A 24,609-nucleotide genomic window follows, 5' to 3' on the forward strand; every position below is an offset into this window, starting at 1 on the left:
TTTTTAATTTAATTTAATTTAATTTTATTTTATTTTTGCTTTATCTTTTTAAAACTAATGTTTGATAGTGGTTCCTGAACAAAATTACACACAGATGGAAATTTTTAGTATGGTCAAATTTCTACCTTTCTACCTCCATCTGTGTTACTCTATGCATTCTATTCTTCTATGAACTTGGATATCTTGTTCTTCCTCCTTTGTTCTGCTCAAACTTCTTCTGTTCATCTCGGATTTCTCTCTCCTGACCATCTATAAAATGCTGCCCATTCCTGGTTGTCCACTATCTTTTCCAATGATGCTTTCCTGAGGTCTTTATCTAGGTAGTCTAGCTGAGGTCTTTAGCTAGATAGTCTTCCTTGTTGGAAATTCTGTTGCTCTTTTTGGTACATACATTTTGGCTATATAACAGTGCTATGGGCGAAAGAATTCAGTCTAAAATCACACATTGCATTTAGTTATTAGGTTTCTTGATGCTCTTTCAATTTAGACTATTTCCTCAGTCTTTCCTTGACTTCCAAGACCATGTAACTTTTGAGGATTACAGTCCAGCTATTTTGTTAAGTGTTCTTCAATTTGGGATTGTCTATTTCCTAATGATTAGATTCAGACTATATATCTTTGGGATAAATATCACAGAAATGATGCTGTGCTATTCTTATTGCATTCTATCAGGGAACACATAATTTTGATTTGTTCCATTGTGGATGTTCATTTTGATCACTGATTAAGGTGGTGTCTGTCAGGCATGTCTCACCCCACCCAGTTAAATTTCTTACTTTTACATTTATTTGTTGTTTATTAATATAGGTATGGGCTCATGGATTTCCATTACTACCGAATGACTTAAAAATTTATTTCTATCGTTGTTGGTTTTGATACTTAAAATTGTCTCAGATTAGGCCAACAGGAACCTTAGCTGGCATTGTTTCCTTTTGACATGTCTCTTTTGGTTTTTGGGCAGTTCCTTTATGGCACAGAAAAATGTTTCAGCTCATTCTACGTATCCCTATCCCAGCTCTGGAATCAGCCATTTCTGCAAGAAGTCTTGATTTTTTAGACTGCAACATTGTGTTTACAAATCAGAATTGGGCACTAGGTGTATTCATTGTTGTTGGAGTGTCACTTCTAGGCCTTCTCAGTGGAATTGGCTAGATAATACATGAATATATATACACATTCACACACACATTTACATCAATATGTATTTCTATATCTATCTAAATAAATTTAAAACCATGAATTCATACTTCAAAATGCAGTCTAATGTCACATGTCTCAGTCTTGTTTTCTCCCTTTCCATATTTTGAAATTCTCTTTGACAGTGAGAAACCTGATTCCCATTATCCTTCACATATTTACTTACTGATAAGTCTGTTACTATAGCCAAATTCTTATCACTGCTTCTACAACACCCGCCTCCCTTCCAATCCCACAAGGACACCCTGCTCCACCTGACTCCCTATTGTGGGTGGTCCCTTACCCCCTGCATGAGCACTATGCTTCTCCAGTTCAGTTTCAGATATCCGCATGGGTCCACCTTTCCCTAGTACACCCACCTCATCCCCCTTGAGCTCCAAAATTCCATGCTTCACCACTGCCACTGTTAACCCCCAACTCCATGAACTCTCCTCCTTACCCCTTCACTTTGCTTAGGTTCTGCCAGTCTGCACTAAGGCTCCTTTCTGTGGGTTTGCTCTGCTCCCCCTGCTTGGGCTCAGACAATTGATTCTGGACAAATACCTATTTTAGTATATGTGCTGCCGAAGCGAGCACCTGGACAAATTCCTATATTGGACACCTTCTTGATCCTACTTGAGCTCTGATAGTCTATGATGGTCACCACCAATGTTTCCTATCCCTCAATAAATATATCTCATCTATATATGCCTCCCCACCCTCATGTTAGGGCTCTGATATGTTGTACTAGGCTATCCTTTCTTGTGGACTTTAACCTTTGCTTAGTCCTAAATCTGCTGCTGGGCTGCTCACCCCCAATCTGGACTCTCTTCTCATCCTACTCAGACACTGACACCCACTCTGGGACCCTCCTACCTAAACATCCACCTCACCCAGCTTGGGCTCAGTTACCTGGGTTCAGTTGCCCTCCCCACAATACCTACTCCTTCTCTCATGGGCTCTGGCACCCCATGCCAGCCTGGTGCTACCTTCTCCTCCATGAATGGAGGCTTCTTCAAGCCTTCCAGAGTCTACCCAATTGCATGTGCAGCCCTTACTCACAGATACCCTGCTGCCCTCACTTGTGTCCCACTGCCCCTCTGTGAGATACTCTATCCTGGTGGTACTCAGTACTACATGCTGTACCACTTGAACTTAATGTTACTTAATGAACTTAACCTTACCTTGTTAGGCCTGGACACCATAGCACCCTTGCTGACCCTTTCCTGCTGTCCCTTTCTCACTCCAGCTCCCAGACCCACAGGATGCCTGGCACACTGGGCACCAACTTGGATACTCTGTTCTGAATTACCCCACCTGCTCTTATCTACTTGGGGTGATGCTCTTCACTAGGCCACTGCTATCTCCATGGATATCCACCTCACCTTTCTCAGGCTCCAACATCCTGTACTGGGCTACCCTTCCTCATCACAAGTGCCATTCTTACTGGGCTTGGGCTGTAATATATTACTCTGTGCCACTATGGTCTGAGCCCCTCTGCTGATACCTATCTTGCTCAGCTCTAGCTAATAGCCTTTGAACTAAAGAAAAAGGAGATGAGAGATGAAGAAGGAGAGGGGAGGGGAGGGGAGGGAGAGAAGGAGAAGAAGGAAAGAGAAAGGAAGAGAAGGGAAAGGAAAGACTGGAAGTGGATTTTGACAGAGCTTACTCAGACCAAGGAATAAACCCAGGGACATCATTCATATTTTCCTTTTTTTTTTTTTTTTTTTAGGGGTATTCATTCTTTGAACAATTTGAACATTTCGCCAACATTTCAGTATTCTGTGCCTTCCTCAGGGTACTGGAGAGGTTTATTCTCTGCAAACAGCTGTTCAGTATGATACCACCAGGGTCCTCCAGTATATTTATAGCTTTGGAATTCACAACTACCTATAATTTATACATGCATAGTTCTTCAAAAAATGCAAAAATTAAATCCTTCTAACTTATAGGGAGTATGAAATCCAATCAGTTTTAGCAAGCTTCCCTGTATATTAATTATCATTTATTTGAATGCTATTTTAAAAAACCATAAATCTGTAAAAACTTACATTTTGTAACCTTGATCAAACATTATTTTTAAACTCCTATTGCAATTTGGGAATTTTGCAAGCCCTGGAACAAAGAATAAAATGTCATAATGAAACTAGTTTTTATGATGAAATGGTGGTTACAACATAATTATTATAATTAATGCTAAAACCTAGCTATAATTCAACATGTTTGACCATAGCACTTCTACAGTGACTCATATTGTGACAGATTTACTCCCAGGTAATGTGATGAGCTGTGTCTGGATGTTCTTATTCGTGTATGGAATGTAATGCTTTATTATAACAATATCAGGGCTATGGTGGTGAAGCTTTCATACCACTGTGTTTCCTCTAAGGACAGAGTCTAAAAAAACACAGTGGTTTGTGTATCAACTTTTCAGTGTTTCTCATAACCAAGAGTCCCTGAAAAGGGAGGATCAGCTACAAATAAGACCTGTTCTTTTATGTAATAAGCTGCCAAAAGCTAGAAAGTGATGACTGACTTTCTGCTTATCACAATAGGCTGAAGAAAGATTTTGCATGTTCACCAGGCAAGAAATACAGCTGTGGTTCCTGTTATCCACAAAAGACAATGCAGTCAGGATTCCATAGCTTCATTGCTTCAGTCTGTGACATTAAGGTTCAACCTCTGCATGAGATGCATAAATATCCTTTGGATTTTCTTCAGTAAGCACACACTAGAGGTTAATAATGTGGGGATGTTTGATTCCCTGCTGTTTTAAATAATTTCATGGAAAATCTAATGCAGTAGGACACTAGTTTAGAAAGGTTATTACCCTCATCAAACGAGAGCACTTCTTTCCTATTATTTTCTACCAATTTCTTGCCCTTATAGCTCCTCTCTCTTCATTTACCACAAATGATTCTTCAAAACGACACTCTGTGGTTGGGTGGAGATGGGATTGGAGAAAGCTTAATCCCTAATCAGGGCCCTGTCAGTGCTGGTAGTAGTGTGCATCTTTCTTCCTTCTTCTGCTTGCTGGAGCTTAGATACAAGACAGAGATGCACACTCATTGGAGGGGAATCATTGGAAACCATTTCCTACCCCCTTGCTGGGACTATTTTATGTAAGACCCTGAGATCTAGAGCCCAGAGGGAGCCTTCAGGCAGTTACAGTTGTAATAGCCTATCCCAGCTCTTCTCAAAATGGTGCTCCGATTTGCTAAATTCTTGAGTCATTATCACCTCTGCTGTGGCAGGTACTTACAACAGAACTCTAAGAATGCTCTTGGGCTCACCGTAGTTTTAGGATTAAGGAACAATATGGTGTTCCCTGGACTACACCATTCCAGACTAATTAAGGGTGAAAGAGACTGCCTATTCAATAGCCATCTCACCTTCTCCTACCAGGACACAAAGTTTAGTTAGGCAGGCATGTGCATTTCCCAGCCTTCTTTCCAAATTGGTACCATGTGAATAAATTCTAGCCAATGAGTAGAAATTGTTTGGGCAGGACCTCTGGGAAAGATCCTTAAAATGGCAGGACAAACCTGGCAGTTTCTTTTTAGCTTTTGTCCATTCTTCGGGGTGACCAACTATTTTGGTTTGCCTAGGGTTGTCAGGAGTCCAGAAGCATGGACCTTTCAGTCTTAAAGCCCAGACAAAACTGGGCAAACTGGGTAAGTTGATCACCCTACCTTCCTTCTTCCACATAATACTATGTATGCTGGCTGGACTTCTAGAAACTCTAGAAATCTCATAGCCATGAGGTGACATAGTCTAATGGTGGCTGAGCAAGAGGATAAGAGGAGCTTGATTCCATTGCAACTGCCCTAGACTTCTCAGTACATGAGAAAAAAAAAAAAAAAACCTCCCAATTTAATGAAACAGTATTTTTTTAGAGTATAGTGGTTCTCTTTTGTAGCAACCACAAATTTCATTAACGTTAACTTAGTTAAGGAGCTCTGTTACACCCATGTGGAGTGCAGACTTTCCCTTCTGACTGAAGCACTTCCAGTTCCTTGGAGAGAGATGGTTTGGACATCGTGAAAATGGTTCAAACCCAGGTCTCTCAGACACCAAACTCTCTTTTCCTGCAACTTCACACTGAACTTCATTGTTCTCAGTCCTCACCCCTTTAAAACTTACTCTCAAAACCCTGAGAGGTTTGACTGGAACTCAGAATAGCTGAGCATTTGGAGAGAAGGGCCCTTACTTACAGGTGATGTGGACCCCTACTGTCCTCATTTACCCTGATGAGGAAACAGAGACCCAGACAAAACAAGGGGTATGGCGACCTGAGCTCCTAGTTAGCTCTCTTTGATACAGGTGTTACCTTTCCTTACCTGCAGCTGCATCATCTCCATTGCAAATCACAAGGTGCTGATCCTAGCATTCCCCTGCCCACCCTTTCATTGTGAACTTTAATGTCTAGCTTCCCTTTCTGGATTTCCCTATTTATGTTGCCATGGCATTTTATGACAGGGACTTCACAGCTAAAATAACACTGCTATTAAGAACTTCAGAATTTTGTTTCACTTTGATTTTTCTGTTGATGGGTGTGGGACACTGACTTTAGGAACAATTGCAAAGGAGTGGAAATAGGTTCTACCACCTTTTCATAAAAATGATTTGCCTTTTTCTCAGCTGAGTATCAGAATTATCTTTTCCCATCAAAGAAAGCATAGTACTGAGCTTATATTAAGTATTCAAAAAATATTCAATTTTTTTTTTATTAATGACAGAAAGAAAGGAATTTAAACATACTGATTACCTATTATGTGCCAACAGCCAGGAATCATTCCAGTTAGACGGTATCTATGCAATACCAGGTGTTAACATTTCGAATACCACCTCTGGAGCAAAGAGCATGTGTATGCATGCACATGTGCACACACACGCACATAGAGCTATGTGTGCAAAGCATGCACTTGATTTAATCTTTATAGAAGCTACTAGAAGGAAGGGAATGAGGCTCAAAACAATGACATACGCAAGGTCACAGAATCAACACATAGCCGATCAGAGATTTGAAGCCAGGTCTTCTAACCTCAAGATTGTGCTCATTTCTTTTGAGTGAAGTTATTGTTGTTGGTCCCCAATCAGTCTTTCTCTTTGTGAGGGCTGTCAAGCAGGCCTCTAAAATTGATTCATTTTAGAGGCATAGGAAGAAGGGAATTAGCATTAATTGAATGCTTTCTAAATTCTATTTACATCCTTTTTCAGTTAGTATTTACTCAAACCCTGTGATAGGGATGGTATTGTCCCCATTTTTGTATGCCCATTTATACATGAGGGTACTGAGTCTCAGAGGGATTAAGAACCTTATCTAAGGTCTAACTGCTAAAAATATAGGCTATAGAATCAATCTAGCTCCAGAGTCCATGCTCTGAACGACTACACAGTATTTCTTTGCTTATTTATAATACTCTGCACTCATTTTTCTTACTTGACTATGTATTCCATGGATGTTTTTCCAGGTTAATAAACAACAGAACATTCCATAGTGTATAGCTATATGTCAGTGTCTTCAGCTAACCTCCTATCACCCTGACACATATAATGCTGTGGTTAATTGGTTTTCTTAGACATATACTTTTATGTACTAGTGTATTGATTTCTATTTGTTAGATTCCCAAAGATGGAGAGGTGGAGATGAGCCAGTGGGTTTAGATATATTTAATTATAATAACTGGTGCTAGATTATTTATCATTATTGCATTTAAAATTGTGATAAAGTACATATAACATAAAATTTGCTAGATTATTTTTGTGAAAAGTTTGTAGTAAGTTCAACTCCTATCACCAATGAGTGAGAAGAGGATTGGTCCATTTCTTTACTAGCACAGCATGTTCCTGTTTTTGTTAACTTTGATAAAGCTGGTAGTTGAATATGGATAATTAATTGTTGCTTTAATTTATATTTCCCAAACTTCTACTGAGATTGAGCATCGTGTCATCTATTTATTCTTTGCCAAGAACTCTGAATTTTCAATCAAAATGTTTGGAACTTTGAGATAAAAAATAAATTTCCATTTAGGGCTTTGGGTATTAAAGGCAGGTAAAGGAGATATGAATGTGCAAGTATGTGTTTAAAGTGGGAGCTTTCTTGGCTTCCTTTCTGTACCCCTGAAATACTTTATTCTGCTTACAAATTAGCCTGTAACAGTGGGTGCTTTAATGACAAAATTATCTTCCATGTGGATTTGGAAGCTGTAGAAAGTGGAAAACAAAAGTAATTCTGAGATGCGAATAAGTCATTGTGCATGTTTTGTAGACTGAACCAAGTTGGATGTTGTCTTTTGTTTTCGAAAATTCTAATCCATGCATTTCCAGACTACATTTCAGCATATTGCTGTAAAGAGCCTTTCAAAAATCAATTATTTGGAAGATGACTTCATGTTTTGTAGATGTGAAAAGAGAAAGGATGATGGTCTCAGGGCGCACTTGCAGCAGGGATGTGGCTGTCTGCTGGGATAGTGTGGAATCTGCATGAGGACGGCTAGGAAAGAAGTCCTCTGTAAAGTTAAATGAACTGATTTTATCTGAAATTCTGGTTGACAAGCTAAAAGAGAGCTGGGCCAAACTACACAGTCATTCCCAGGAGATGTTTATGAGTGGGAAGAGACGGAGCTTTGCTTCCTACCACCTTCTCTGGGCGCACCTTCTATACGATCATGGGTAGGTGTTTTGAGTAAGGTGGACCTTTGCCATGGGGAACTCCTTACACAAAAATGAAATTCCAGCAGGCCTCCAGTGAAGACTTTTGTTTGTGTGGAGAGACAGTGCCCTACCTGTGAACCACATTTTAAAAAGCATTTCGAGGTTTGAGCTAATAATGTGAATGACATTCAGTGAGATTGCCAAATGCTGGCAATTTACTCTCATTTTCACATTAATGTGGGCCCACCTGTGATGAATTGGAAACTAAATAAGCACATCAGTTTTAATTAGATATTTCAGAGGCTGGATCTGGTTAAACAGCAGTATTCATTCTTATCTATTAAACAGTGAGTTTAGCACATTGTTCAGAAAAAGTTTACGCCCCTCCCACCCCACCATTTGTCCTTCTTTGTTTTGCAAGTACTCTTTGCAGATGGAAGCTTTTGAGTTCAAAAGTGCCTAGGTTGGTGCAAAGAGGGAGAGAAATGATTATATTTAAATCTTAAAAGATAAGCTGATCATCTAGTTCGTTTGTAGTATGTTTTATATTAAGAAACACGAATTAGGGAACCTTTAAAAAAAAAAGTAGAAGATTGTGGTTGCCTGGATGATGCCCTCTAGGGGGCTAAGAGTTCTGTGTTCCCCAAACACTGATCCTGCAAATCGGGATCTAAAAATACCACTAGGGTATGGCTAATAGATACTGAATGACCTTCTATCAGAGAAAGGAGCCATTTTTCAAAATTCAAGACAAGATATTACAGTCCTAACGAAGGCAAAATGTTCTCTGATGCATAAGGGTCTAAGACCTAATGAAAGAAACTAGTATAGATGTGCAGGTAACTTTGATTAATATTTGTGAAGGATGAGGATTAATAGTAGACAATGAGGCTTAAAAATCAGTAGCCCTGAAAAAATTATTTATAGGTGCAATTTTTGCATTGGTTTTAACATCATTCTCCAGTGTCATTTCCTTAAGTGTTTCTACCTGGTTAGACTGAACTCCGGGAGGGTGAGGCTGTGCCTGTCTTGCAATGGCTATATCCCCAGTGCTCAGGATAGAGACTGTTCTATGGTAGGTGCTTAATAAACATTTGTATCCCTCTCTGTATGGCTAATGCCTTGTTCTAACATAATTCTCCTGCAGATTTCAGATATTGCCTGTATCCTGGCTATCCTTTCACCAAAAAGAATTGTGGCAGTATTTACATGTCATTTTTCCTGTTTTTCTTAAGAGAGGAGCATCAAACAGTTGGCTTCAGATATACATTAATGAGTTTTTTAAAAAATTAAATTCTGGATGCATGTGAAAAAAATTCAAAAGTAGTCCATTTATGTTCAGAAAATCACAGGTGTTTCAAATGGTTTTATTAGAGTATTAATTATACTATCCCCCCCCAAAAAAAAAGCAAAAGAAAAGAAGAAAGAACCAATACTAGGAAATTAGTAAATTGCTGTTAGGTAAATTATGGTGCTTTCATACAGTAAAGTTCTATACTGACATTAAAACAATGCTTTAGAATAATATTTAAGGGCAAAATAAATCTCCTACTATAATAAATAAAGAAAAAAAGGAGATAAAAAAGCATTAGCACATAATCACATAATCATAGTGTTCCTTCTTACAGAAAAAAAGATGAAAGGATTTACATCAAACTTTATAGTTTTCCAAATTTTAGACTATAAAAATGTATTACTTTTATATTCAAAAAATATGTGATGAAAGTGTAGGATTTCTTTAAATAGAAATATCTTTTACTGGATTTAAAATGTGATATCATTTCCCATGAAACTGAATAGGGCTATGGGAAGGGAAGGTAGTGGTTTGAAGAAAGTAGAGACAAGTGTGTAAGGGAGGAGATCCTGTGTTGGTGGATAGTGAAAGAGTTTGAGATCTACATGGAACATGGCCACAACAGCTTATCTGAGAGAAAAAATGTGCTTTCAGATTGTTGCTGTACAGTTACCATGAATTCACAAATGGAGTTTGAAAGAGGAAGTAGCATTTAACAGCTTTTCATACCTGCTCCTATGTCTTCATTTTATACATGTCTGTATAGATATCTTTGCCCATTGAGTGTATAGGTTGGAAATTATTTTCAAATATACTGTTTTAGTTCTTCCCTATTTGCTTCTTGAGTGATCTTTTAAACAAGAAAATCTGCTTACATATCTACTTATTCCTTTAATGGATTCTCATTGACTTTGAGGTGCCATCCAGACTCCTTACTCTGATGCACATACATGATATTGGGGAACTGTCTCCTGCCTTCCTCCCCTTCCCATCTCCCAACACTTCCCCAAATATGTCCCTGACTTCATCACACCAGACAGCTCACAGCTTTCGTATGTAACATCCCTATTATTAAGGCTGTACTTCCTTCTGGAAGCCTCCTCTGAACCTCTTTTCTATGTGGTTTCTTCCTCCTCTCAGCCATCATACATACCTTCACTACTCACCACATGGCATTGTAGTTGCTTGACTTTCCTGCCTGTCACTTCACTGTCAACTTCTGCAGGGAAGGGACTAGGACTTGACCAACTTTCATTTTAATACTCACCATAGAATTTTTGGTCCACGGTAGATGTTTAATAAATTTTGTTCAGTGACCATGTGAGTGAATGCCGCAGATATTTTGATGGGATGTATATGCAATTACATTGAATCCACCCCTAATCTTTTCTGAAGTTGTTTCCTAGCTGATGTCTTTCCAGCAGGCAGAGCCAAGTGACCTCTTGGATGTGCATCTGTCTAGTGAAGGAAGGTGGGGTTGGCAGAATCATGGTCCCCAAGGATTTGCATGCCCTAATTTCTAGAACCTTTGAAGGTGTTATCTTACATGTCAAAAGGAATTTTGAGATGGAATTAAGGTTATGAACCTTAAAATAAAGAGATTATTCTGGAATATCTGGATCTGGGTGGATCCAGCGTAAGCACAAGTATCCTTAACAAAGGATGTGAGAGGCAGAAGGAAGACAGATACAATGAGAAGAACAGGCAGGGGAGATTTGAAGTATGAGATAGGTTGACCCACTATTGCTGGCTTTGAAAATGGGGAAAGTGGACCATGATCCAAGGAGTGTAGGCAGCTTCTAGAGCCTGGGAACAGACCTCAGTCCTGCAAATGCAAGGAACTGAATTCTGCCCCCAACTCAAAAGAGTTAGAAATGGATTCTCTCATGTGGATCCTCTAGAAAGGGGCACAGTGCCGTTGACACCTTGATTTTAACCCAGTGAGATCTGTGTTGGAATTCTGAATTACAGAATAGGAAGATAGAAAATTTGTGTCATTCTAAGCCATTAGGTTTGTAGTAATTTGTTACAGTAGCAATAGAAAACTGAAACAGTTTAGAAATATTTCAGAATGTGTGATTATCTTCTTGGTTACTCATTGTCTTCACCTTTCTTAATGAAACAACCCAAGAAAAAGGAAATAAGAATAGAAGGAAGAGAACCCTTCATAATCAAGAAAAGAAAGGGTGGATATAGGTGCCCTTTGTTCATGTGCATATATGAAATCAGTTTTGCCATTAATTTAATTTTAAGATCTTCAGCTATTCTTCTAAGCTCCTTCCTTCTGTCCCTCTGCCTTTTCTTACCAGCTGCATACATTCCCTCCATCTTCACGTGTTTCCTTCTCTCCCTCATCCAGTCTTGCTCACAAGCTCATTTTCAATTACTATTGGGCCATTTACCCAGATAACCTCTAAGTGTAGTCAGCATAATGCACTTTAACAGAACAGCAGATGCAATCTGTACTTTCCTCACTGCAGTGACTATGTGGCATTGCCTGTCATCTTTTCACAGTAACTAATAGGCATACATTGGTATTTCTAAATACAAATTTTGTTTTTATTCTTTTCTTAATCCATTTTTGGATTTTCATTGCTTAATTTCACCAGGTATATGAGTGAAACACAATCTCTAAGGGAGCCTCTGAGAAACTGGATGAATTTTGAGGTGACATTGTTCTGTTTCTCTATTGACCTGTATCACTTTGGAAAATGGAATTCTCTTTCTCAGCTGTTGCTCCAAATATTCAAAGATTGTTCTCTGTGTTAAAACATGTTATAGGATGTAGTAGAAAGAGCATTGGTCTGGATGGGAACTGGAATCTAGGTTCCAGTTCCAGCTCTGACAAAGCCATGCATGCAACCTTAGAGAAACATCTGTTCTTTTTATTTCATTGTATATTTCATTGTATATTTTATTTTCATTGTATATTTCATTGTATATTCATTGAACTCCAACTACATGCCAATAATGTACTGGTCCCAAAGGTTAGCAAGATGAATTAGATATAGCTTCTTTTTCTTTGAGGAGCTAATAATGTAGTGAGGTGGAGAGACAGATAAATAAATCTTTGCAATATGGCAGCAGATATGCGTTACCATGAAGCTTTAGAAGAGGTAGGTATTCATTCAAGTTGCTTAGGGGCAGGGACAAAAAAAAATGACCAGCATCCTGAAAGATGAATAGAATTTTTCCTATTGAATAGTCAGGGGCAGGAAAGAAAATTCTCGGTAAGGAGAACACATGCAATGTCACAGACACGTGGCCCTGAACAGCCAATTACAACCCACCGGAAAAGCAAATTGTTGATCTATAGCTGTCTGTATGTTGCCCGTATATTGGTCTGTATGATAATGGACCATTTGAAGGAGCAGAGGAGGGCCTGGGGGTATGAGACAAGAAGAGATGCCTGGAAGGATGAAATCAGGAAAATGAATTTTGAAGGCCTGACTTTTCTTAGTTATTAAATGTTATTTGTATAGGCCCTTCCAGGGGTAACATTATCTAGTTCAAATTATGCTTATTTCCTATTGCAAATTATACTTTATAATTTCAGGGTGCTAAAAAAAATCCCAAGTACAATCTTGTGACATAGGTTGCTATGGAACTGAGATTTGTATATGAGATATATGGAAACTGGGACACAAAGACATTGTATGTTTAAGGTCTTATACTCCTTGGATTCAGGCCTAGACAGTCATTTGATTTATGCTTTCAGAACAAGAAAACATTAAAATGAAACAAAACAAACAACCAAAACTCCAGCCAATTAATGTAGCCTCATTTAAGGAGGAAAATTTCCAAAAGAGTGCTTATTAGCTTCAATATACATATGAATTATCACAGGGATCATATTAGAATGTACCTTCTAATTCAGTTGGTATGGGGTCCAAGATTCTAATAAACTCCCAGATGATGCTGATACTACTGGGCTTTGAAATTGTACCTTGAGTATCAAGGTTGTAGAGCTGTACTGAACAATATGGTAGCCACTAGCCACTTGTGGCTATATAAGTTTAAATAAATTAAAATTAAGTAAGGTTAAAAATCCAGTGCCTCATTTGCACTGATCACTTTTCAACTGCTCAATAGACACATGTGGCTAGCAGATTTCCCTTTGTGGAAAATTCTATTGGACAGTGCCGCTCTAGAAATATTATGAACCACCACTTAATAATGAAAGCTTTCCCAGAGAACTCCTTATTAATCATGACTATATTTTAGAAATATTTGGAGTGATATTACCAAGATGGTGAAATAGAAGACGGCAGTTTCCATCCCCCCACAAAGATCGACAATTAGACAGCTATCCACAGAAAAAAAAACAGCTCTGGATGAGCTCAGGTGTCTATATAGGAAATTTCAGCAAGATAGTGGAATAAAACCTGGGAATAACTGCATAAAAAGAGGAGGAAGAACAGCTTCATTTTGCTTGGATCATCCCATCGACCAGCTTAGCACTGGGAGGAAACCTACCAGCTAGAAAGAGTTCCCTTTGCCAGGAAAGGAAGAGTATGGTGAGCAACCAGGATCCCCAGCCTTTTGGGGCATCATATGAAAGAACTACTTAGGTTTCACCCACCCGGAAACTGGCAAAGCTGAGACATATAGAGATGACTAGGAGCAAGGAGGAAGGTCAAGGGCTATCAGTATTAGCCATGCAATGGGAGTGGCCATGGTTCTCAGTGACCTGCTCTGCAGAGGACCCCAGCAGCTTTCGCTACTGAAGAAACTGATAGCTAGTAAGGTAGCCACACACCCCAGCAGATTTCACTGGTTTTTGACCCACATGTATTCTTCACTAATACCAGCTGCCTGATTCCCTCCCCACTGCCTCATTTCTCTTGCCACAACTGGAATCTGAGATGTACACTGACAGCCAGCCCAGGCTTCTGTGGCTATGCTAATGCAACATGCTGGCCTAGATGCTGACTTCCATTGCTATGTGCATGCTTGTGGCTAGGCTGTGTACTTGCACACTGCCAGCCTGACTTGCCATGGTCACAATTGTCATGTATTTGCCTTTGGAGAGATCCTACAGCCACAGAAGTACATGCCAACAGCCAAGGCCCCCACAGTTGCTTGTGGGCCCAAATTTGACCCTATCTCCAGTTACTGGTCTATACCACTGAACTCACCTTCTGCTAGCCCTCCTAGCTGTGCACCGGCATGCTCCTGGCTCACCCCTGTCACTAGCCATCAATGCCATGTGCATGCTAGTGGGGAGATCCTATAGGAGTAGGAGTGCATGTCAACAGCTGGGGACCCCCATAGCTGCTTTTGAGCCCAGATCCAACTCTATTTCCTGCACCAGTGGGTTCACCTGAGTTAGCTTCTTTAGCTATGTACCTGAACCCTGCTGATCCAATTCCTGTCACTGGTCTCCAGTAGTGGGCACATGCCCAAAGTGAGATCTTAAAGCCACACAAATGCACACTTATAGCCAGGGCCACTACAAACACTGCAGTTGGCCTTGGCTCTTTCTGCTGACCTTGGCCTCCAACACTATCTCTGTGTCTGCAACTAGCCCATGCAACTACACAGCATCTGCAGCTGGTCCCTATTGCTAAGGGTATGCACATCACTGGCTCTGGCCACCACTGCTGTCTACTGTGGTTCCTAATTCGGTGGACCTAGAGGTGCCACTGAAAACTCAGAAGTCATTGCAGCCACTGCAAACCCCCACAGGACTTACCAAAGAGCACACAGTTGTCACTGTTGTGGGCCACAGTGTCTTGAGCCAATGGAGAATCATATGACCGCAAACCTAGAGATGCCACACATCCCTGCACTTGGTGCTCTACTGCTAGACCCAGGGTAACAGCATGCTCCAACATGCTCCTACCTACAGGTGAACATATTTGCATACCATACCAGTTAGTCCATAATGCCTAAAAGAGGTGACTAGTTCTCTAAATGTGCAGACAACTACACAAGTCTACAGGACTCATGAGGAATCAGGAAAACATGACACTACCAAAGGAACACAATAAAACTCAGGTAACTGAATTCAAAGAAATGGAGATACATGAATTTCTTGATAAAGAATTAGAAATAATTATTCTAAAGGTGCTCAGAGAGATACTCTCATAGCACAGATTAACCAGTTTAATGAAGTCAGGAAAACAATAGGAGAACAAAAGGGGAAGTTTAATAAAGAGAAAGAAAACATAAAAAAAAAAAAAGGCCTAAACAGAAATTTTGGAGCTCAAGAATACAATGACTGAACTGAATGTTTCAGTAGAGGGGTACCTGGGTGGCTCAGTCAGTTAAGCATCTGACTCTTGATTTTGGTTCAGGTCATGATCTCAGGATCAAGAGATGGAGCACCATCTCTGGCTCTGTGCTGGGCATTGAGCCTACTTAAGATTCTTTCTCTCCCTCTCCCTCTGCCCCTCCCACTCCTGCTTGTGCATACTTACTCTTTCTAAAAAATAAATAAATAAAATAAAGATAAAATAAGAGAGTTTCATCATCAGACTAGACCAAGCAGAAGAAGAAGCAGTGAACTTGAAGACAGATCATTTAAAATTATTTTAAAATAATTTTATTTAAGGGAACAAAAAGGAAAAGAATAAGAAGAAATGAAGAAAACCTATGGGAGTTGTGAGATACCATTAAGAGAAACAATCTATATATTCTTGGAGTCCCAGAAAGAGAAGATAGGGAGAGGGGACAGAGAGCTTGCTTAAAGAAATAATGGATGAGAACTTCCCAAACCCAGAGAGAGATTAAGACATCCACATTCATGAAGCTAATAGGTCTGCCCATAATTTCAATCCAAAATATTCTTTTTCAAGACACACAATAATAAAACTGTCTAGAATCAAAGACAGAGAATTTTAAAAGCAGCAAGAGAAACCCCACAAGGCTATCAACAGATTTCTCAGGAGAAAATTTGCAGACCAAGAAAAAGTGGGATGATATATTCAAAGTGCTGAATCCCTGAAAGAAAACAAAATATTGCCATCTAGACTATTTTACCCAGCAGAATTGTCCATCAGAAATAAAGGCAAGATAAAGAGTTTCCCAAAAACAAAAGCTGAGGGAATTCATGACCACTAAATCTACCTTAAAAGAAATGCTGAAAGGAATCCTTCAGGCTGAAGTGGAAGGACACTAATTAATATCATAAGAATATATGAAAATGTACAATATACTAAAAGTACTTATTAAAAGTAAGGATATAGTCAGATTCAGGAAACTATAAAATCTATCAGGTGCTATTAAATGCTAAAACACCAGAACTCTAATTATCTAAAAGGCTATTCCGTTTTACTTCAGTGATACTAGCCTTCCATAACTCCCTTCTTTCTATTCAGGAGAGATTCTTTTTTCCATAGTGAAAAGACAAGATATTACTCAAATATTATTCAAGACAGAAAAGCTAGTATTTCCTAAGCATATGTGTTTATTATTTAGTTGGGTATACCTTATTTTCTTTAGGACATATTGAAGTGCATTTTATATTTAGCCCCATCAAGCTTCAGATACTAAAATATTTATGTTAGTTCAGTTACCCGGTGCAGTGGGTCTCAACTTTGACTCTACATCACAGAGTAGAGGGGGAAACTTCCAAAAATTATGTTCTCAGTTCCATACCATTGACCAGTTTAATTACAGCCTCTGGGGTGGGACCAAGAGTTTGGTGTTTTTAAAATTTCACCTTCTTTTTCTATTTTTAGGGATTAGCATTGACATTTTATCATGTATGAACTAAACTAATTTACATTTGCATAATATTTCAATCCTCCATTACAAACAGTTGTAGAACTTTAGATAGTTTTTGAACTTTAGTATGCATGTAATTACCTGGGAATCCTGTTAAGGAGGCCTGAGCATCTGAATTTCACACAAAGTTTCAGGTGATGCTGATGCTGACAATTAGTAGATTATATTTTTAGTATCAGGGCTTAACAACACTTTAAATTTGATCATCCTCTCCAAATTAAATGTAATTGTTACCTACCACTTTAGTTTTGCTATTAACATTCTTTTATATAAATATTTAGATTTTCGTATGTTTGTAATTAAATTTGTTATCATTCTCCTTTAATCTTAAAATATTCTGGAATCATTTTCCTCTCTCACAAATAGTTAAATTCATGTGGGGCACCTGACTGGCTCAGTTGGTGGAGCATGTAATTCCTGAGCTCAGGTTCATGAATTCAAACTCCACATTGGGTGTAGAGATTACTTAAAAATAAACTTTTCAAAAATACTTAAATTTTTGTGGTATAAATTTCTTGGTTGTAAACTCTCAGTTTCTCTTTATCTCAAGTGTATTTATCTTGATTAAAGAATTTAACTCAGTAAACAACTCAAGGTTGATATCTGTTGTTATAAGACTGAATATTTGTGTCCCCCGTCCCCAATTCATATATTGTAGTCATAACCCCAGTGTGAGATAGTTTGAGGAGGAGGGGCACTTTGAAAAATAATTAGATTTAGATGAGGCCATAAAGATGGAACCCACATGTTGGCATTAGTGCTCTTATAAGAAGAAATGCCAGAGCTTTTCTCTCTGCCATGTGAAGACACAACAAGATGGCAATAATCTATAAGCCAGGAAGTAGATTCTTACCAGAACCCAACCATCCTGGCAACCCAATATCAGATTTTCCAGCCTCCAGAAGAGGAGTTAAGATGGCAGAGTAGTAGGGAGACCCTAGGTTTACCTTGTCCCTCTAACACAGCTAGATCAACATCAAGTCATTTTGAACAACTAGGAGATTGATCTGAGGATTGAGAAAACAATCTGTACAATTGGAAGGAGCGTGCATGGCAGATGTGAGGTTCAGAGATATGAATTGGGGAGAGAAAAGCCACAGTGCTCCAGAGCAGAGGGAGATCTTTTTGTGGAGACAAGTCAGGGAGAGAGAGAATGGGAAGGAGAGCAGTACCTCGGGTTCATGCAAGGTGCTTATGGTGTGGGGATCCCATGGGTTGCACTAGGAAAGAATGAATGTTCCCCTTCCTGGAGTACATTTGGAAGAGGGTATATTGCCTCTCCAAGGACAAAGGACCTGTTGGGCACCACTGAGTGGCAGTTCAAAAGCTGGGGGCAGAGGTGCTCACAGAAGGCAGATAACCTGATTGTAGTTTTTTCTGTGCTTCACTGAAGATTCCAGGCACCTCTGGGGCCATGTGACTGGTTTTTCTGGGACAGAATGGTTTTTCTGGGCACAGTGCTATGAAGCGCTCCTCTGGGGGAGAGAGCAAGTCCATGCCTTCCTAGGTCTTTTAAGATTTGGAGTCTTGAATCCCATTGCCAGCCAAAGGTAGAAGAGGAGAATTGTAGTGCCAGGTGTGCTGATGGCCTGGGTACAGACAGGATGAGGGTGGGGATCTGAAGAGGGCCTGGGACACAGGAAGGGAGATTGTTCGCTTTTCTGTGAGCGCCTCCTGAACAGTGGTGGCTGAGAGTTCCTCTCCCCTGGGATGAGAGTGCAGGGTGATACCATCTTTAACCACCCTGCCCACCGCCCCCAGCACAGTCACACTTTAAAGAGAAAGACAGTGCCTCCAATAGAGGCTGGAGTCCCTTACGCCAAACCCTGAACCCCCTGTGCTGGGCAGGGGCATCTTTAAAAGGGCAGGCTTGACTGAGTCAGTGCAGTGGAGTGGGCCTCTTCCTTAAAACACAGTACCCCCCCCACCACCCGACATGTACCAAGTCTACTGACCATAGAATGCACTAAAGTTTCAGCTTCAGTTCTAGTGGGAATAGGACAGGCTTTCTTTTTTCTTTCTATTTTATTTTTAGTTTTCAGTTTTCACTTATTTCTTTTTTCTTTGGAAATAGGCTTATAGTTTTTTGTTCATTTGTTAGTTTGTTTGTTTCCTTTTCTTGTTTTTTTTTTTTTTTTTTTTTTTTTTTTTTTTTGGATCAGGCTTCTCTCCCCACCCCCGACTACACCCTACTTTCTTTTTTCCATTTTTCTTTCTTTTTCTTTGGAATAGTGCTAATAGTTTTTTGTCTTTTGCTTTTTTGTTTCTTTTCCTTTTCTCATTTCTTGGATAAGGCTTTTCTCTCTCTCTCTCTCTTTGTAATGAGGCTTAACAAACAAATCAAAGCACACTTAGTTAAAGGTCCAAACACTCCCCACTACAGGCCAGGAGGAACTCTGCAGAGGTCTGACCTATGGGAAAGAGCAGCCAAAACACAACATCAGAGAGCACACAGCATACACCAGAAACACTCCTGAAGTGTGAGGCCCTGGACTGTGTATGACCCCTTCCCAATATAGTAGTACTTTCAGGAGCAGGAAACATAACAAGCTTTTATATTACACAAAAGACAGAAGCGTAGACATAATGACAAGGTGGAGGAGTTCTCCCCAAAAGAAAGATAAAGAAGAAATCACAGCCAGGGATTTGCTCAAAACAGATATAAGCAATATATCTGAACAATAATTTAGTACAACAGTCATAGGAAGACTAATTGGCTTGAAAGAAGCATAGAGGATACCAGAGAAACCCTTGCTGCAGAGATTAAAGACCTAAAAACTAGTCAGGCCAAAATAAAAAATGCTATAACTTAGATTCAAAATTGACTGGATATAATCCCAATAAAAATGGAAGAAGCAGAGGAATGAATAGGTGATATAGAAGATAAAATTATGAACATATATTTTTATCCCCAGGGGTACAGGTCTGCGAATCGCCAGGTTTACACACTTCACAGCATACTACTACTACTACTACTACTACTACTACTACTACTACTACTACACTACTCACCATAGTACATACCCTCCCCAATATCCATAACCCCACCCCCTCTCCCAACCCCCTCCCCCCATCAACCCTCAGTTTGTTTTGTGAGATTAAGAGTCACTTATGGTTTGTCTCCCTCCCAATCCCATCTTGTTTCATTTACTCTTCTCCTACCCCCTCAACGCCCCATGTTGCATCTCCTCTCCCTCATATCAGGGAGATCATATGATAGTTGTCTTTCACCGATTGACTTATTTCGCTAAGCATGATACCCTCTAGTTCCATCCATGTCGTCGCAAATGGCAAGATTTCATTTCTTTTGATGGCTGCATAGTATTCCATTGTGTATATATACCACATCTTCTTTATCCATTCGTCTGTAGATGGACATCTAGGTTCTTTCCATAGTTTGGCTATTGTAGACATTGCTGCTATAAACATTCGGGTGCACGTGCCCCTTCGGATCACTACGTTTGTATCTTTAGGGTAAATACCCAGCAGTGCAATTGCAGGGTCATAGGGTAGTTCTATTTTCAACATTTTGAGGAACCTCCATGCTGTTTTCCAGAGTGGTTGCACCAGCTTGCATTCCCACCAACAGTGTAGGAGGGTTCCCCTTTCTCCGCATCCTCGCCAGCATCTGTCATTTCCTGACTTGTTCATTTTAGCCATTCTGACTGGTGTGAGGTGATATCTCATGGTGGTTTTGATTTGTATTTCCCTGATGCCGAGTGATATGGAGCACTTTTTCATGTGTCTGTTGGCCATCTGGATGTCTTCTTTGCAGAAATGTCTGTTCATGTCCTCTGCCCATTTCTTGATTGGATTATTTGTTCTTTGGGTGTTGAGTTTGCTAAGTTCTTTATAGATTTTGGACACTAGCCCTTTATCTGATATGTCATTTGCAAATATCTTCTCCCATTCTGTCAGTTGTCTTTTGGTTTTGTTCACTGTTTCCTTTGCTGTGCAAAAGCTTTTGATCTTGATAAAATCCCAAAAGTTCATTTTTGCCCTTGCTTCCCTTGCCTTTGGTGATGTTCCTAGGAAGATGTTGCTGCGGCTGAGGTCGAAGAGGTTGCTGCCTGTGTTCTCCTCGAGGATTTTGATGGATTCCTTTCTCACATTGAGATCCTTCATCCATTTTGAGTCTATTTTCGTGTGTGGTGTAAGGAAATGATCCAATTTCATATATGTTTATAAAGCTGTAAAAAAAAAAAAAGAAAAAAGAAAGGATGAATACCCAAGTTTTGTAGCAACATGGACGGGACTGGAAGAGATTATGCTGAGTGAAATAAGTCAAGCAGATAGAGTCAATTATCATATGGTTTCACTTATTTGTGGAGCATAACAAATAGCATGGAGGACAAGGGGAGATGGAGAGGAGAAGGGAGTTGAGGGAAATTGGAAGGGGAGGTGAACCATGAGAGACTATGGACTCTGAAAAACGATCTGAGAATTTTGAAGGGGTGGGGGGTGGGAGGTTGGGGGCACCAGGTGGTGGGTATTGTAGAGGGCACGGATTGCATGGAGCACTGGGTGTGGTGCAAAAATAATGAATACTGTTATACTGAAAAAATAAAAAATTTAAAAAAAAAAGAAAAAAAAAGAAGATAAAATTATGGAAAATAATGAAGCTGAAAAGAAGAGGGAAAGAAAACTATTAGATCATGAATACAGACTTAGGGAACTCAGCAATTCCACAAAGTCCAATAATATTCATACTGTATGAGTCCCAGAAGGAGAGACAGTTTATCTGAATAAATTATAGCTGAGAACTTCCCTGATCTGGGGAAGGGAATATGCATTCACGTCCAAGAGGCACAGAGAACTCTCAAAATTAACAAAAACAGGTCAACACCAAGACATATCATAGTGAAACTTGCAAAGTACAGATTTCTCAGCCTCCATAATTGTAAGAAATAAATGTCTGTTATTTAAGCCACTCAGTCTATGGTATTTTATTAAAGCAGTTCAATCGGGCTAAACTACATTTCCTTCCTTCCTTCCTTCCTTCCTTCCTTTGTTCCTTCCTTCCTTCCTTTTCCTCTCTCTTTCTTTCTTTCTTTCTGAAGATTTAATTTATTTATTTGACAGAGGGAGAGAACACAAGCAGGAGGGGAGGTAGGTAGAGGGAAAAGCAGACTCCTCTCTGAGCAGGACTCAATCTCAGGACCCCAGGATCATGATCCAAGTTGAAGACAGACGCTTAACTGAGTGAACCACCCAGGTGCCCCTAAGCTACCTTTTTCAGCATTTTTTAAGATAACAACATTCTGTTGTTTTCTGGCTTCCATTGTTACTGCTGAGAAATTTCTGTCATTTGAATTGTCCTTTCTAGGCTATACGAATTTGATCTCATGCTCCCTTAAAGATCTTTCTTGCCCTGTAATTTTACTAGTATGTGGTAGATATGAATTTATTTTTATTTTTCTTGTGTAGGATACTGTATTCTTCCTGTATCCATGAATCCATATAGTTCCGGAAAACTTCTAGCATTAACTTATCAAATATTACCTTTCCTTCTAGTCTCCCATTATCTCCTCTTGTCTCTCTAATCAGTTATATCCTTTTACTGTTCGTATTTCTTATCCTCCTAATATTTTATACTTTATTATCTCACTGTGCTACTTTATGGATATTTTTATCAGATTGCACTCTTATTTTATATACAGCAGTGCATATCCTGTCCATTAACCTTTTTTAATTTAAAAGTTTTATATATATAAATTTCATTGTTTTTCAAATCTGCCTGTTCATTTGGATAGTTTCTTGTTATTTACTCATATTCATTTTAGTGCGTTTTATTTCCTTAAGCAATTTAAAACAAACTTTTCTACACATCATCAAATTCCATTTTCTGTATCTGCAGTTTCTTGGGTAGCCAATTCTGTTGTTTATAGCTTCTTCTGACTTTTACATGGGGGTGGTTTGCATTCTTAAATGCTTGGTGATTTTTAAGAATTCATAAGCTCATTACTTAGTTTTAACCTGGGAGTCATATGGATCTAAATTAGGATAGTTTTCCTCCACAGAAGACTTTTTCCTTCAGCCTCTCTCTTTGGTCTTGGCTAGCACAGAGTTCCACACTCAGATATTACACCTTAACACTGCACCACATCTCAGCATCCACAAAACAGTGGTGTTATTAACATGCACCCACAGGGCAACCCTAACGCATTAGCTGACAGGTGATTATTTTGGGAGGAAGGAGATGAAAGTGTTCCTTGGAGGCTTCACATACTCCCTGGAAGAAAAGCAGTGCAACAAAGTGTGTCCTATCCAGAATGTATTCTTTCTGCCAAAGGAATATCTCTCAGAGCATCTAACAGGCCAGAATGCTGGAAGCAAAAATTGCTAGCTTTTTAAAAGAAAGAAATATTTTTATTAAAAATAAGAAATTTATTATCTAACCTAAGAATTCTGTGATAATTAGTTTCAGAATGGTTCAGTAGTTCAACAATACCTTAATGACTTCTATCTTTTGGCTTCACCATCTTCTTTATCAGGAATACACCCTTCATGGTTCCCGGATGGCTGAAGAAGTTCTAAATATCCTATATTCATGCAACAAATCCTTCCTGATTCTCTGTTTCTACTTGTCATTATGTATTTCTATCTGGAATTATCTTGTCACCTTAAAGAATTCTTTTTAGTATAATTTTTTTGTAACATCACTGCTGGTTATTAATTGTATATCTTCATTTTTTATGCAAACTATTTATTTGACCTTTATTTTTAAAAAGATATTTTTTGCTTGGTTTAAAATTCTAACTTAATGGATTTTTCTCTCTACATGTTAACAATGTTCCATTTTTATTTCAATTTCATAGTTTCGGACAAAATGTCATTTATAAGCCTCAATGCTACTCTTTTGCAGGCGATTTTCTGTTTTTGAGATGTTTGTCTTTGATTTCCAGCATTTGATGAGGATATGACTATGTGTGGTTTCTTTTGTATTAATCCTGCTTGAGGTTCATTGAGCCTCTTAATGTCCTTGGAATATTCTCAGCAATTATGTCTTCCAGTATTTCTTCTGCTCCTTTTTCTTCTCTTGTTTTAGGACTTCAGTTGCACACATGTTAGAACTCATGAACATGCTGCTCATATATTTATGATTTCCCCCTTTATTCTTTTTTTTTTTTAAAGATTTTATTTATTTATTTGACAGAGAGAAATCACAAGTAGGCAGAGAGGCAGGCAGAGAGAGAGGAGGAAGCAGGCTCCCTGCTGAGCAGAAAGCCCGATGTGGGGCCCAAACCCAGGACCTGGGATCATGACCTGAGCCGAAGGCAGCGGCTTAACCCACTGAGCCACCCAGGCACCCCTCCCCCTTTATTCTTTTTTTAACCTAAGCTTCAATTGGAATATCGTATATTTTTCTCTCTTTTAGCCTACTAATCCTGTCTTCTGATGGGTTCAGTGTGATGATAAACTCACTATTGGGTTTTTAATGACAGATATTATATTTTTGTCCCTTAGTTTTAAATAATTCTAAACTCTTTCAACGTCAGATTGTATTTCTAAATCATGGCCATCTATTAAGAAAATGCATTTCCTCAATATCAATAAGGTCTAAATTAGTGTTTATCATTATGATAATTAGAAAAAAATAACTAAATAAATGTTCAACTTTAACATTTATACAGGACTTTAGGCTTTACAAATTGCTCTTACATTCCTGTATCATTTGAAATTCACCATGTGAGGTATGTGAGGGACAGTCTCATTATTATTTCCATTATAATTACAAAGAAAGTGACTTT

Source organism: Lutra lutra, chromosome 4, assembly GCF_902655055.1.
Source record: "Lutra lutra chromosome 4, mLutLut1.2, whole genome shotgun sequence".
In the NCBI taxonomy this organism is placed as follows: Eukaryota; Metazoa; Chordata; class Mammalia; order Carnivora; family Mustelidae; genus Lutra; species Lutra lutra.